Source organism: Lemur catta, chromosome 6 (genome assembly GCF_020740605.2).
Source record: "Lemur catta isolate mLemCat1 chromosome 6, mLemCat1.pri, whole genome shotgun sequence".
Taxonomy (NCBI): Eukaryota; Metazoa; Chordata; class Mammalia; order Primates; family Lemuridae; genus Lemur; species Lemur catta.
In genome coordinates, this window is record NC_059133.1 from 75,887,153 (window position 1) to 75,904,573 (window position 17,421).

General features: G+C 37.4%; 1 pseudogene; it reads right to left on the reverse strand.

Moving 5' to 3' along the window:
- Window positions 1–11,050: 11,050 nt before the first annotated feature.
- On the reverse strand, window positions 11,051–11,103 carry LOC123640905 (annotated as a pseudogene).
- Window positions 11,104–17,421: the final 6,318 nt, after the last annotated feature.

A 17,421-nucleotide genomic window follows, 5' to 3' on the forward strand; every position in this document is an offset into this window, starting at 1 on the left:
ATATATAAGTTCACAGACCCAGGCTAAGAACGCCTGGCCTGAATAACAGATCATTTGTAGGGACTTCCAAAACACCACCAACAGTCTTAGACAGAATTAAAGCTCAGATAATAAACCCAGATAATAGATATACATGAGGGCCATTGCTAAACTATAACCTACAGTCGAATATGAATTTTTATCCCCTTCCTCCACTTATTCCCTTTTCTCCAAGTCTATGCTACATGTATTATAGGTAGATTAGCTAAAATTGTAGGGCAGAAAGAGTGAAAAAATCATGGTGAAAACCTTTTCATCACTCAGTGCATCTGATTTTTGTTTTCACCATGTGAAATTGTTAGCTCCTTGACCAGAGGGCCTCTTTAGTATTTCTTTCACTCTCTTTGGGCTACCACATAGTAAGTAACCAGTGAATGCCAAGTGGCTGTAGTAGGTAATAAGAGAAGGAAAGCTTTTAATAAAACACTTTCATGGAATAAATAAAGCTGATTTTCTATATATACAATCTTGCAACTATGGGATAAAGCCAAAGCAGTATTCAGAGGCTAATTTATTGTTTTAGAACACAAAAATGAAAAATAGATGAAGCAAGCTTTCAACTCAGGAAACGTAAGAAAGAAAACAAAATAAATCCAAAGAAAGCAGAAGGATATAAAAATTAGAACAGAAGGGGGTTGATGGCCCTTACGTGTACCAAGTAATGTAAATCAAATATATAATCAGTCATTCCCATATATACCTCTCTTTATCAAATGTATGTAAATTCTGTTCTGATTAACAATTTCAAATATATTTTTATAGATAAAGGCAGAAATTAATGATTAATCAATTTAGAAATTAATTTTTTGAACTACAAAAAAACAGTTTGGCTAATAACCAAAAGGTGATTGTCTGGAAGAGTTAAGGAAATAGGAAAAACTTTGGCAACCTAATCCAGGGGGATAAAGAAAAGATACATACAGTAGGAATAATACGGATGTAACTACAAATATGGAGATTTTTAAAAGCATAAAAAATTATTATGTACAGTATTATACCGGTAGATTTAAAAAGGAGAGAGAGAATAGATGCTTTTCAGTGCTCCTGGAAGGCTGTCCTGATGGAAACCTATTAATTTTTTTACTATGGAAAAAAATGTAAAGTTGGTGGGATAAAAAAATTGAATGGGCCTTTCCAGTTTGACACTAAGAGTGCTTGACTCCGGGCTCCTCTTCTCATAGCTGTGATTTTCAAAGGAGCTCTGGCCCAGAGCAGACAACTAAATGCACTTGAGTTTGTTTGAAATAAACTCTATATTCTGTAAGTTGTAGAGGGCTTTCAGTGGACCATTTAATCGTACACATGGCAATCCATTCAAAACTATCACCAGACTGTCTTCTGCAAAGCACTTTATAAACCTGCAAATGGTTACTTCTAATTGATTCCTGCTTTAATTTTTAACTGACTTGACTGAACTGCAAACTATTTATCATAGGGTTTAAAGCATCCCAAGATTTAGGTTATTTCTCCCCAAAAGTGAAAGATAACTACATAAATCAGAAGCCTGAAGGAAAGCATAAAGGCAAGGTGAAAAATACATTGTATAACTCTCTCTGTGCATTATGTTTATTACTCTGCAAAGGCAACAAAGAACCACATGGGATTTGTATTTTAAGGACCTGGTTCTGCTACCAGCTGTATAACTTTGCACAGACCAGAAAAGTTCTCTAAAACCCTATTTTCTTACTTGTAAAATATCAATATCATGTTGAACACTGCTAATCTCTATGCCAGAAGGAAAAGACAAGACCCCAAATTGAGACTTTTGCTCACAACCCATTGGTCAGAAGAAATCACATGGCCCCATACAAGATTTGCAGAAGACGGTCTGGTGATTTTTTTAAAAAAGAGGCAGGAGATACAATCTTTGTGTGTGCTAGAAAGGAGAAAAACCAGAAGTATTTGGCCATAGTACAAATGACTACCAGATATCGCATATGTGAAAAAACTGTCCAAAGGCTAGATATTATATGATTTTCCCCCTTTTCTTAATGAAAAACTGACAGTTAAGCTCTTTACAAAAGCAAAATGTAAGACACTATAATATTTTGTGATAATATATGCTATATTTGATATGATTTAAACTTTTTAAATTTCAAATTAAAAAAAAAATAAATTTCTGTTTACTGTCTTTGGTCTCCTGAAAATGATTGTAATTGACATTAAAAGTTCACTACCAAGATTATGATAAGATTTTAAGAAGACTTTTCCTTTTTAAAACTAAAAAACATCTCTTTCTTAAGTCTCACTTTCTCATTCCTAATTTTAGGATTGAGTCCAAAACTTTCATTTTCTCAAGTAAGAGAAAGAAGACTTTCAAAAGACTGCTTTTCTTTACAAAAGTAAAATTCAACTTATACAAACACGTGCATGATTAATGTGGGCAGCTCCAAAAAAGATAAAATAATTTCCATACATCTTGGAAAATTATTTTAGTCACCTTGTTTTATTTGTTCATTTTCTGTGATTCTAGCACTTAGAATTATTATACCTTTAAAAAGCAAAGTCCATTTGAATTGTTACAATTACCTCTTCAGAGAGGGTGTCAGATCTCAGAAAATCTATAAACTAAGAGGATTTAAAGGGAAATTTCCTTTTCATACCTCCCATCTTTTGGAGCAGAGATTTTTTTCCTTTCCTTAGAGCCACACTATTCAGTGACCCTAAGCGCAAGTCCTACCCTAACAGCTATCTGCTTTACCTATTTATTTCTATTTTTTAGATGTTGAAATTCCTGGGACTAGACGAATAGGCCAGAGGGGAATGTCTTAAGTCATACTCCTGGGGGCTGGTAGACACTTCTACTGTGGTCTGAGCCTGGAGGGAAAGTCAGATGCAGGGACAACTAACAGATCTGTTTTCCATTGTCTGAAGTAAACTGTCCCGCCTTAGAGGCAGACGCAGGACAGACCAAGGGGGCAGGCAGGGCAGAGGGTCCTTACTAACAGAGGGTCACATTATATAATGGAAAGATGATCACATTGAAGTCCACTTTTGGACTAAGGGCTGAATCCTTCGTCTTATGGTCTCAGGCACGTTTCTTAAACTCTCTAAACCTCCATTTACTTTTCTGTATTGGGGATAATTTATTATCAGAGCATAATTGTTACAGTATTTTATAGTAAATATGGAAAGAATGATGGAGGTGTTGGGGAAAGACACTTAAAAAATAAAACTTAAAATTATGAAAATGAATTTATTTTTTAAAATTTAGGTTACAATTGCAGCCCTGTAGTACTTAGACTGCAAAAAAGTCTGAATCACATCAGGGACTTTTTGGCATAAATTTTCTTATGATATTATGGATCGACATCCCTCAATTATGTAGAGAGTCACAATTACATAGAGGGTTGCTCTTGAAAAAATGTTTCCTAAGATCTTTTGACTTTCATATTTTTTCTATTTTAAACCACTATTTGCAACAGTGTTAACAGTGTCCACTATGTTACAACAGATAAACTTCCTCCTCAGTTATCTCTTCCCCCTAGACAATATGAACTTTAGGGAAAATTACACATTTTACATTTCCAATGCATGTTTTACATTTCCAAGCCTATTTTCAAACTACCATCCAGAGGTTACACTAATTTCCATGCTACCAACAAGCAGTACAAGAAAATTCCTGTTTCCCCACATATGTGCTCACATTAGGTTTTGCCCACATTTTTAATTTGCCAAAGAAAGAGAGACTAAGACCTTGGCATTGAAGTTAGGGATAGACCGTAGTGTTAAACAGAAAGGAAGTTTGTGTGGAGATTCATCTTATGATAGGTCAATTCATTAGTAAGTATTTTCATGTTTTGATGACTTTTGCTTGCTTGCACAATCTTATAAGGATGGGGACTTGGATAATGAATATCTAGATAAGGAAGACCCTTTCTCCATCTGACAGAGCTAATGTGAGAACTAAAGGAGATAGGCCACTTCACAGGCATGCAATCTAAGTTCCTCTTCTTCCTTTCAGCTCTGGGGCTAAGGTTGAGGACAAAGCTGTGTAGGAAGGCAAGTCACAAAACCTGTGGTTTGTTTAAACGTAGAGAATTCTAGTAGGGTCTGGGGAAGGCAAGATCATTACTAGTGTCAGTGGTTGCTGTGCTGATAATTTTCTTTTTGCTCAATGATTTTATAAACCTAGAGATAGAGGTTGTGGGGGAGAAGTTACTGAATCTGCTTCTCATTCTGCTACATTCTCCAACGTTCCCAGGACTCAGGTTGCTGCTTTCAGAGGGTTAGCCTCATGCATTTTTTTGTTGATTTGGTTTCCTGGAGGAAGTTACCCAAATAGGGCTTTCAAAGAATTGATTTTTTTTTTCTCTGATTCGACCACACAGAGTCTTGTAGGCAAGGTGAAGTTTTGTTTTGTTTTGTTTTGTTTTAGAGACAGGGTCTTGCTATGGTGAATAGCATAGCACAGTGGAGCAGGGGCTATTCACAGGTGCAATCAGCACACTACAGCCTTGAACTCCTGACCTCAAGTGATCCTCCTGCCTCTGCCTCTTGAATAGCTGGGATCACAGGTGTGTGCCACTTTGTCTGGCTAAGACTTATCTTCACATAATAGCAGCAGGAAGCTTTTGCAAGGTTTTAAGCAGAGAGGTGTCATGGTCAAATTTACATTTGAAAAAAAATATTCTGACACTAGTTTGGAGAACTACAGAGTGGATACTAACGGACCATTAGGAGGCTGAGTTTTACAAGTGTTAAGATGTATATCGTAAACCATCTGGGGCAAGAGTACCTTGGTAAGCAGAAATGAATATCTGATCTACTTGTAGGTATGTCCCACCAGGACTGAATTTTACAAAGGTTATTAGATGATGATAAATTGGATAAATTAAAGTCAGATATTGCATAGCCAAGGAAACTATCATACAAGCAAACAGACAACCTACAGAATGGGAGAAAATATTTGCATGCTACACATCCGATAAAGAGCTGATAATCAGAATCTATATAGAACTCAGGAAAATCAGCAAGAAAAAAATCAAACCCCATTAAAAAGTGGAAAAGGACATGAACAGAAACTTTTCGAAAGAAGACAGACTAATGGCCAAAAAACATATGAAAAAATGCTCAATATCTCTAATCATCAGGGAAATGCAAAATCAAAACCATAATGAGATATCACTTATCTCCAGTGAGAATGGCTTTTATCAAAAAGTCCCATAACAATAAATGTTGGGGTGGATGTGGGGAGATAGGAACACTCATACACTGCTGGTGGGACTGCAAACTAGTGCAACCTCTGTGGAAAGTAATATGGAGATAACCTCAAAGAGTTAAAAGTAGAACTACCATTTGATCCAACAATCCCATTACTGGGCATCTACCCAAAGGAAAAAAAGACATTCTATTAAAAAAGACATCTGCACTCAAATGTTTATAGCAGCACAATTCATAATTGAAAAGATGTGGAAACAACCCAAGTGCCCATCAATACATGAGTGGATTAAGAAAATGTGGTATATGTATACCACGGAGTTCTACTCAGCCACAAAAAACAATGGTGATCTACCATCTCTTGTAGTATCCTGGATAGAGCTAGAGCCCATTCTACTAAGTGAAGTATCACAAAAATGGAAAAACATGCACCACATGTACTCACCATCAAATTGGTATTAACTGATCAACACCTATGTACACATATAGTAACATTCACTAGGTGTTGGCAAGGTCAGGGGGAAGGAGGGGATGGGTATATACAGACCTAATGGATGCGGTATGCACCATCTGGGGGATGGACACGCTTGAAGCTCTGGCGTGGGTGGGGCAAAGGCAATATATGTAACCTAAACATTTGTACCCCTGTAATATGCTAAAATGAAAAAAAAAGTAAAGTCAGATAAGTCATCTTATTCATCAAGTAAATTTCTGATTTGACTTCCCATGTAGATTTTCTTACAGGGTAAGAGTGTGCCAGTTAGCCAACAGAAATTTTTGGTTTGCTCGGCAATTATATTTCTCATTACAAATTCCCACAAATTTATATTAAATTGCCACATACTTTTTTTCTCAGTTAGATTACCTTTCCTCTGTATTGGTTTCTTTGAATTTATTCACTTATGACAAACATAAATTTCTAGATGTGCAAAACTAAGTATCAAGCTCTGACTATCCTGAGCTATGTAGACATAAACTCTTGTTAACATCTTTGTGTTGTTGCTCTCAGATTACAGCAATTTCTATGGCGGAATTATGGTGGTGTAAAATTCTTAAAAAAGGATTAACATACATACTTCCATAATAATTAATTATAATATATTTAAAATGTTTACAAATAGACCCATTTTAATCCTTGAAATGCTTATCAAGAGATCCACTCACAAATAGCCCAGTCCTAGGTCAGTTTTCTTGGGAAAAAGACCCTGAAACTCTGCGATTAATATGCAGGAGACGCACTGGGGAAAGCCCTCTGGAACAGCTCAGGTGAGGAGAGGAGGCAGCAGGGTCAGGCGGAGGGAGGGGAGGTTGAGTTGTAACAGCGCTTGCAGCAGAGGCTTCAGCTTGTCCCATGGGGAGAACTGGGGACAGGATGGCTCCTGGGAGTTGTTTCAGTTGAGGCACTGAGCCAGGCATTTGTACCCCAATCTCAACCAGCTGTCAAATTTGGGAGAGACAGCTCACTTGGCAGAGGGAAGCCAACACTTCCAAGCAGCTGTGGTAGTGACAGCCGCAGTCCTAAAAGGTGGATTTGGGTGGTGCGTCACAGCATCCGCTTCCAGCCCACTGAAAGCTTCATCCTCCATCCTAGGCTTATTATAATACATGACCCAATAAAACAGTCACGAACACTGCTCTTTAAAACTGTTCCATTTTGCCTCCTGATGTGCTATACGAAATTCACATCACTTCTGTGGTACTTTGCTTACCCTCAACATAATCATGAAGAAACAAACACAAAGTGAGGGATAGTCTACAAATTAACCAGCCTCTACTGTGCAAAAAGTAAGCGTCATGAAAAGCAAAGACAAACTGAGAAACTGTTCCCAACTTTAAACAACTAGAGAGATGAGACAACTAAATGCAGCATTTACTCCCCAATTAAATCCTTGACCAGACTTTTATTACTATTATTTGCTATAAAGGACATAATTGGGACAGTTGGCAAAATATGATTAAAATCTGTAAATTAGATAATAGTAACATACATTTTCTGGTTTTGATAATTATTCTGTGGTTATGCAAGAGAATATCTATGCTCTTAAGAAATACACACAGCAGTATATAAGCATAAAAAGGTAAAATGTTCCATTTAAATGATATTATTTAATTGTATCTCAGATATTCCTAATTTTGTCCTAGAAAAAATTTCAGTATCTGTCAATGGAGAACATGAAATTTTCAGTAACTAGGACTAATTACACCTCACAGAAAAATACATTTACCTAGAATGCCTGCAAGGAGAAGAGATCCTATTTTCTAAAATGGCCCTTTCTTATAACTTTTTACAAAAGCCATGTGACCCTACTTGTTTCAGGCTTGGGCAACTACCTCCATCCTGCCTATGCATTTTGTTCTTTAGGTCCAAAAGCTCTGGATCACTTACATCCCATTTTTGATATTTTTTTAAAAAATATTTGTTGTGAACTAGTTCCATATTATGTAAATATTATTCAGTGAACCTCCATGGGGATCACAGTATCTAAGTAATGATACTTAGATAACATGATAATCTATGTTCACTCAGTAAGGTGCTTTGAATCCTGCTGCGTTCCTCTGTATACAATGAGAATAATATTGTTATAAACCTTTACAATCAGTGCTTTCATCAAAGGACCTCAAAACAATTTATAAGCGTTAATTAAGTGATTCAAATACTCCTGTGAGAATGCTGCATATTATTCTCATTTTAAAGATGTTTCCAGTAAAGAAAAATTAAAAGGATAGATGGATAAATGTATACATATAAACACATATATAATGTTTATGTGTTATTATATGGGATATAAAATACATTAGAAAAAATTTTGAGCATTAGGATTAGGTCTAATCTCTTTATTTACTTATTTTTACATTTGTAGTATACATAGGGTGACTAACTCCTCCCAGCTTGCCTGGGACTTTGTTAGATTTAGCACTGAAAATCCTGTCTCCTGGGAATTTTCTCAATTCCAGGGAAATTAGAACAGTTGGTTACCCTAAGTATACCTCCTGCTTTTATTTCAAGTTAAAGTAATAAAAATTTACTATGAAAGTCAGAGACTCCATTAGATAAGCAATGAATTATAGACTGGCCCACTGGATTTGTGAACTTAAATTCTCAGTTTGTTCTATGAGACTTGGGTCAGTTTACGTGGAGTTTTGCATTCTCCACCCAATATTTTAGCTTGATTTTTTTTAAGAAGTGACTATGTAAATAGTGGAACAAAACAGAATTACATGTTGTTCCTAGCCTCTTGTGAGTCCAGTTTTAAAATTCATAATACTAAAAAATAGAAGTTATTAAAGTTGTAAGAGGCTTGAAGCGTCATAATGGGAAGGTTCACTAGGAAAAATGTAAAATGTCAAAAAACAATAGAATTCTCAGAGATGTTGTGAAGAATAACAGACTCTGGAGACAAAAGCCAAATATATATATAGTCATTAAGTATGAAATGTCCAATTTCCTTAAGTACTAAGTTTGACAGTTGATATCTCTGACATTTCATTTTGACACTTCTTGTTTTATATTTATTGTGAAGGCACATCCTCATTCTTTCAAATACATGGTTTGGCTTGTGATTATCTTTCAAATTTTTTTAGAGCAATTTTTGTGAAACCATGGATAAGTCGAAAATTCATGTTACTTTCAAATATGAGCTCTGTCGTGGAACGAATGCAGTGCAGACAGCTCGAACTATCAACAAAGTGTTTGGGAAGGATGTGGCTAATGAATTCACAGCATGTCAATGGTTTGAGAGATTCTGTTCTGGTGATTTTAATCTTGAAATTGAGCCGTGTGGGCGACCTGAGACCAAGGTGGACAATGATGAGCTGAAAGCTACAGTGGAAGTGAATCCATCTCAACCTATGCGTGAATTAGCAGCAAGGTTTGACGTTACTATTCCAACAATATTGGACCATTTGAAACAAATTGGCAAGATAAAGAACCTGGATAGATGGGTTCTGCATGAATTAAACAAGCTCAAAAGAGAAATCCTCTTAAAGCTTGCCTTTTTTTGTTGTCACAACATGAAGGTGAACCATTTCTACACCATATTGTTATATGTGATGAAAAATGGATTCTTTCTGACAATTGCAAGCATTGGGCACAATGGTTGAATAAAGATGAAATGCCAAAACTCCAGTCCAAAACTGAATGTTCATCAAAAAAAGCTAATGGTATCTATTTGGTAGGCCCTGGTATTATCCACTACAGCTTCATGAAACTTGGTCATTTGATTACAGCTGATGTCTACTGCAACCAATTGGATGAAATGATGAGTATGCTTGAGATTAAGCAGCCGAGATTAGTCAATAGAGACAGGCCAATCCTCTTGCAAGACAATGCTTGACCACATGTTGCACATATAACACTGCTCTAACTATAGAGGCTGGTCTTAGAAGCTCTCTGTCATCCACCGTATTCACCAGACCTTGCACCAACTGACCACCAGTTTTTCCAGGCTTTGGACCACGTCTTGCAAGGAAAACTATTCAATTCTCAACAAGCTGTGGAAAACACCTCTTGCAATTTCATGGCCACTCACTCTCCAGGCTTCTTTGCTGCTGGCATAAACAAGCTACCATTAAGATGGCAAAACTTTGTTGATAGTTTAGGCACATACTTTGATTAATTGTACTGCTTCTTGTTTGAGATACAATAAACTACACTTTTGATTGGATATCGGACATTTCATATTTAATGACCTAATTTATCTCACACATGCAGAGGGGCTATGGCCTGAGAGGAAGTAGACCAGAGTGCCTGGCCAGAACTTGAGAGTTCTGTTGTCATGGGGTCATGGGCTTAGGAAGTGAGATGGAAATCCATGATTATTTGAAGGTCTATAAATGGAACCATCACTGTCCTTACTCTCCTATTCCATCCACCAGGCAGAATGTCAAGCAGCCAGGCCCTTACCCCCTACCCATGTCACCCTTGTGGTAGGGTGGCCAGATAAAATACAGGATGCCCAGTTAAATTTGAATTCCAGATACATGAGGAATTGTTTCTTAGTGTTAAGTGTGTCCCAAGTATTGCATGGAACATGGTTATAGTACTGGAAAATGATTTATTTGTCTGAAATTCAAATTTAACTGAGTATCCATTTTTTTTTCTCTAAATCTGGCAACCTTACTCTTTGATCACAAAATGAAGGACTTTTTTTAATAGAAAGAGAACAAGGGCAGCCAGTGAAGGTGTTAGACTTCTGCAGTGTTTCCCCTAACATTGAGGAATTTGGGGCCCACTGGTGTAATGGCTGGCTCCTGGAGTGGAGTCTGCCAGTCAGCAAATCCCACCCATATACACAGTTAAACTTTCTATTGTCTCATTCTTAGATATGAATAGAGAACCAGGCATTTGATGAAAGTGAAAAATGAAGATAAATAAATTACAAAGATGACTCTGGAGAAAACAACTAATGCATGGAATAAGATAGAACTTTTTAAAAAATGCATATAAGACACTCAGAGAAATTGAGATGACACTGTGTTACAGGCTGAATTGAAGTCCTAATTCCCAGTACCTCAGAATGTGACAATTTGGAGATAGGGTCTTGAAAGAGGTAATTAAGTTAAAATGGGCCCTTATCCAATTTGACTGGTGTCTATAAGAAGAGATTAGCACACAAATGTGTCCAGAGAAAAGATGATGTGAAGACATAATGAGAAGATGGCCATCTGCAAACTAAGGAGAGAGGCCCCAGAAGAAACCAACCCTGCCAGGAACTTGACCTCAGATTTCTAGTCTCCAGAATTGTGACAAAATAAATTTCTATTGAGTAAGCCACCTAGTCTGTGGTACTGGGTTATGGAAGCTCTAGCAAACTAATGCACGTTGTGTTTCTTTTCTTTTTTTCTTCCCCCCATGGGAAAACTGGAAAACCTCCTAGACAAATTCTAAAAGAGCTGTTAACACTGCACATTGTGTTTCTCTACTGTGAACAGGATGCTTTGGAAAAGTCAGAGAGCAAATCTCATTCTTGGAATTTAAAAATACAACTGCCAAAAAATATTTAAAATCTTAGAAGATAAAACAAGGAAATCTTGTAAAACATGGAATAAAAAGACGTTAAAGTGAAAAATAGGAGAGAAAATTAAGACATAAGGGATCATTCCAGAAAGTCAAAACTGACATTCAGAAAGAAAGAACAGCAAAATAATAGAAAAGCTAAATGGAGAAACAAGCTGTCTTCAAATTTAAAATGCCTGTTGACTGCAGAGCAGGATGAGGGAAGGAAGGAAGTTAGAAAGGGAGGAAGGAAGGAAGGAAGGAAGGAAGGAAGGAAGGAAGGGAGGAAGGAAGGAAGGGAGGAAGGAAATAAATAATGAACCTAGATGCATCACTGAGAATGTTTTAAGATAAAACCCTAAAAGCTTCTAGAAAGAAAATTTAAACACACACACACACACACACACACACACACACAGATCACCATCAAAGACATTTTCAAATATGTAAGGGTTTGGAAATTTTACTCCCAAAGCATCCTTTCTTAGAAAGGCATTTGAATATATTCTCCAGCAAAATGGAGAAATTGGAAATCCATGGGTCCAATCAAGGAGAGCAATGAAGGGAAGTACCAGTATGGCATCTATTCAGCAGGTTTAAGAGAGAAATGCCTTCATTTTTTCAGCAAATATTTACTGTGCACCTACTACATGCCAGGCTCTCTTCTGGGTGCTGGGGATACAGCAGAGAACAACAAAGACACCATAATGCTTACATTGCAATGCCTGAGATAGAAAAGAAGTAAATAAGGCTGTCTGCAAGCTAATCATATGTAGTGATAAATGCCATGATGGAAAATAAAACAAGGAGAGGTGTGCTTGTTCAGGTAGGGTGGCCAAGGAAAGCCTCCAGGGGCGACACTTGTGCTGAGGCCTGAGTGAAATGAGGAACTGGGCCATAGGAAACACTGGGAGAAGTGTATTTCAGGAAGAGGAAGCAGTAAGTACAAGGCCCAGCTGTAGAAATGAGCTTTGTGTGTTTCAAGAGTGGGAAGAAACACCAGCTATGGCAGGAATGGTGTGAGTGACACAAGTGGTAGGAGATGATATCCAAGAATTAAACAGGGGCCTTCTCTGCCATGTTGGCTGGGACAACATGTCATCAGAGGGTTTTGAGCAAGAGAATGAAGTAAGCAGGACAGTGAAGCAAGGAGGAGGAAAAGGGGGACTTCATGGGCTAGAAGGCATAATTAGAATGATAGAATCTGTTAAGGATCAAGGCAAAGAATGAAAGAAAAAATCATAGGCCATTTCAAACTATAGGAAAAAAGGCTCAAGAAAATCAATTTTAATTGTAGCATATTACGTGGCCCTCCACTGAAAAATATTTAACTCGACACAATAATATAAATAATTTTCATTGACTTTTACTTCATATAATAAAAGCAAGATAGAGTTCATGTTTATATAGACAGTAAGGAGAAGGGTGAGGCAGGAACAAAGCAGGGAGTTGGGAGATCAAAATATCTATAAGGTTAATAGAACAAGAAATAGAAGTTTAATTATTCAAAATTTCAAAAGTAAGCAATAGATAAAACTAAAAATATTTAGTTAAATATGCTTGCAAGAAACAAGAAAGGTGAGTATAGTGTTAGAAGGGAACTAAATTCTAAATTCTCAATAATCATAGCAGGAAGTCAATAGGTAATGTATGAAATTGATCAATCAATCAAAAACATCAGTATGAGCATATTATTTAGAAAAATGGAGGTAACCACGAGAATTATAAGTTCTGGCCCAGAGTTCTGAGAAGGAGCCAGAGATATAAAGAGAGGGGAGAGAACTATTAATTGTCGTGAGAACTTGGGCCTTTACATTTTTTTAATAGCAGACATATTAGTTTGACTTCAAAAGCATTTTAGTTTAATGTAAATCAATAAATACCATTGTACCTGTAAAATGAGGATAATGAAAGTACCTGCCTCATATGGCTTTAAGGAGTAAATAAGTCAGTATTCTTAACATAGAACAGTGACTGCACAGGGTTGGCATGAAATTCCTGTTTCTTTAACTAATAAAGCATGAGATGATTAGAAGTTAACAGAAAAGTGTTTCATCCAAATTTCTCTCTCCTGCAGGTATGAAATTCCATTATTAGAGAGTTTGTTGAGGGCTTTATAATCTTTTAGAATCCCATATGAAATAAGATTTCTCTTGAGAAGAATGACATGTTAAATTCTTTTTTATTTCCCTCTTCCATTCCATTTTAACTTGTTCAAATTAATCAAATCTTTTCTAACCTTGATCCTTATCTGAACACAAAGACATCCTGGTTAGGCAGCTGAGATGGGGGAGGGGCTGGTTTGCCAGGAGATTAGAAAGCATCCAAAAGGGAAGTGAGAAGATCATTCAAAAGCTAACTAAGTATGAGGACTCTAAAACAAACCATGGCACAGTTTGGCCAAGAACCAGACTTTAACAAATAGTCTTGGCTCCTGTCTCCCTATGGCCCGTCCTATTCCTGTCTGTCTCACAGTGACACGTTGAAACCAGGATAGACCAGGGAATGTGTTCCAGGTTTGGCGCAGGCTCTGCGTATTTATTACCAGACTAAGAAAACCATGTTGTTTTTGGGTCTGCCATGGAGTTAAAACCCCAAGGACCGTGTTTCTCACATTTATTTTTGTTCTAGGCTCCCTGGCCACGGCAGTAGACTTGAATCCCAAAGGGTGGTCCCTGAACCAGTTCAGCCTCAAGGGTTTGGGAGGGGCTGTTTGTTTGGGCAGGAAGCAGCTCAGAGAAACTTAACCAGCTTTTGGGAGTGGTTGCCTTGGGAGACCTTTCAATTCCCTCGGAATGAGGCCTCTGGCTGGCTGACCTCCTCTACTGTTTCCACAAGAACAGTGTCTGCGTTTGAGTGGAAAGAACATGTGTACAAGTGAGGACTTGCCCCAGTTCAAGATGAGAGTTTCTGATCCACAGACAATCTGCTTTGGGAGTTGATGAAATGTGAAATGTGCCCTTTTATAGGAAGCTTTTTCAAGTTTCACTTTGAGAGAAACATGATACATGAGGAAACTGGGCTGGCTTAAACAATCACCATCTATTTTTGCATTTAACATAAAGAAATCAGAAAATTTTAAAGCTAGCAGGGACTTATCATCTAATCCCTTTCCCTTTTTATATATGTGAGGAAGATCTGAAGGAGTTAAGTAATGTGAATAACGTCACACACTGTTGAATAACTGAGATTAAACTCAGGTGTACTGATTTTCAGGCTAGTCATTCAATTCATCATACACCATGTGTAACCTGGAAGGCATTTGGGAGAGATCATATGAGGCTTGGTGAAAACCTATTAGTATTTTTTTGTATGATATAATTATCTATAAAAATACAAAAATAATTTCAGATGTGTAAAATTTTTAAAATTTCAATGAATTTAGGGGGTACAAGTGGACTTTTGTTTTATGGATAAATTGCATAGTGGTGAAGTCTGGGCTTTTAGTGTACCCATCACCCAAATAATGTACTCCCAATGGGTAATTTCCATCCCCTCCTCCACTCCTCCCTTCTTCCCTTCAGAGTCTGTGATGTCTGTTACACTATTTTGCATGACCACACATAGCCGTAGTCAGCTCTCACTTATAAGTGAGAACATGCAGTATTTAGTTTTCTGTTCCATTCCTGAGTTACTTCACTTAGGATTATGGTCTCCAGTTACAACCAAGTTGCTGCAAAAAAAAAAAAAAATTGTTCTTTTTTTATGGCTGAGTAGTATTCCATAGTGTGTGTGTATGTATATGTATATATGTGTGTGTGTGTGTGTGTGTATACCACACACCCCATGGTCTTTATCTACTCATTGGTCAATGGGCACTTAGTTAATTCCATAACTTTGTCATTGTGAATTGTGCTGTGATATACATATGAGTGCAGGTATCTTTTTGATATAATGATTCCTTTTCCTTTGGGTAGATACCCAGTATTGGGATTGCAGGATCAAATGGTAGATCTAATTTTAGTTCTTTAAGAAATCTCCACACTGATTTCCATAGAGGCTATTCTAATTTACATTCCTACCAGCAGTATATAAACATTCCCTTTTCACCACATGCCAACATCTATTGTTTTTTGACTTTTTAATAATGGCCAATATGATTGGAGTGACATGGTATCTCATTGTGATTTTAATTTGCATTTCTCTGATAATTAGTGATGTTGAGCACCTCTTCATATGTTTCTTGACCATTTGTATATCTTCTTTTGAAAAATGTGTGTTCATGTCATTTGTTCACTTTTTAATGGGGTTGTTTGTTTTTGTTTTTTTCTTGCTGAGTTGTTTGAATTCCTTATAGATTCTGGATTTTAGTCCTTTGTTGGATGTATAGTTTACAAATATTTTCTCCCATTCTGTAGGTTGTCTATTTACTCTTTTGCTATGCAGAAGCTTTTTAGTTTAATTAAGCCCTATTTGTTTTTTTGGTTTTTTTTGTTTTTTTGAGACAGAGTCTTGCTCTGTTGCCTGGGCTAGAGTGAGGGCTGTGGCGTCAGCCCAGCTCACAGCAACCTCAAACTCCTGGGCTTAAGCGATCCTACTGCCTCAGCCTCCCGAGTAGCTGGGACTACAGGCATGCGCCACCATGCCCGGTTAATTTTTTCTACATATATTTTTAGTTGGCCAGATAATTTCTTTCTATTTTCAGTAGAGACGGGGTCTCACTCTTGCTCAGGCTGGTCCCGAACTCCTGACCTCAAGCAATCCACCCGCCTCGGCCTCCCAGAGTGCTAGGATTACAGGTGTGAGCCACCGCACCTGGCCAAGCCCCATTTGTTTATTTTTTTTTTTGTTGCATTTGCTTTTGGGGTCTTAGTCATAAATTCTTTGCTTAGCCCTATGTTCAGAAGAGTTTTCCTTACATTTTTTTCTAGAATTTTTATGGTTTCAGATCTTACGTGTAAGTTTTTTCCATTTTGAGTTAATTTTTGTTTATGGTGACAGGTAGGGATCCACAGTCTTTCTTCTGCATATGGGTATCCAATTCAAATGTGTAAAATTGTTATTAGTTCTTAAATGGTTTAAAATTTTTTAAAGTCTATGAAAATTTAAAGCCATCTACATCTCATAGCCACTGGTAACCTATGACATGTCCACTGAAAAACTCTACAAAAGCAACTCACCCTGGGAGTTGGTCAAGCCCTCTGAAGTGGAATGTAACTGATGGGTAAAAAGAAGTATTTGACATCTCCCTTGAAGTCCCATTCCTACCAAAAAGACCAGGCTTGAATGTCTGGGAGTTGGTGAAGGCAAAAGAAACTCAGAGGCTTGGAACTGGCACTGGCCAGAGCAAACCAGTGTAACCCAGCATGGCCACTCTATCATGGGCCCCAGGGTTCTAAATCCAGAGTTCCTGTGAGCTGGGAATAGAAAGGAAGGAGGGGAGGGGATAGGAAAGTTTGGGAGCAAACAGGAACTAGACACAGGACTGTGCTCAGCTTGAGATGAGCCCATTACTCTGTGACTATCTCAGCATGGGTGGTCTATGGTCTGGGCTGTAAAGTGTATCCATCCTAAAATATGGAAATACTAATATGAGATCATACTTTGATAAAATGAGCACATGGAGAAAAACAAAGTGACTGAATGCTTAAAAGGGTAAACACAGGGATGGAGTGCGGAATGGGAAATGCCGGGGAAGAAAACAAACTTTTTCTTAATAGGGCAGTATTGTTGAAAACTAGGCTCTGCTACTCAATGCTTTTATCCCTCTCTCTGACTCATCACTTATGTATTTTTCTAGTTAATACATTTTTAATAGGCTTTATTTTTTAGAGCAGTTTTGGGTTCACAGCAAAACTGAGCAGAAAGTACAGAGAATTCCCATATACACTGTACCCTCATACAAGCACAGCCTCCCCCATTATTGACATTTAGCACCAGAGTGACATGTTTGTTACAATTGACGAGCCTTACTGACATATCACCATCACCCAAAGTCCATAGTTTACATTAAGTTCACTCTTGGTGTTGTTCATTCCATGGGTTTTGAAAAATGTGTGATGACATGTGTCCACCATTATAGTATCATACAAAATAGTTTCACTGCCTTGAATCCTTTGTGCTCCGCCTAGTCAGGCCTACCTCCCTCACCTCACCTCACCCCCCATCCCTGGCAACCACTGATCTTCATTGCATCTCCATAATTTTTTACTTTTCCAGAACTTCACATAGTTGGAATCACACAGTATGTAGCCTTTCAGATTGTCTTTTTTCACTTGGTAATATGC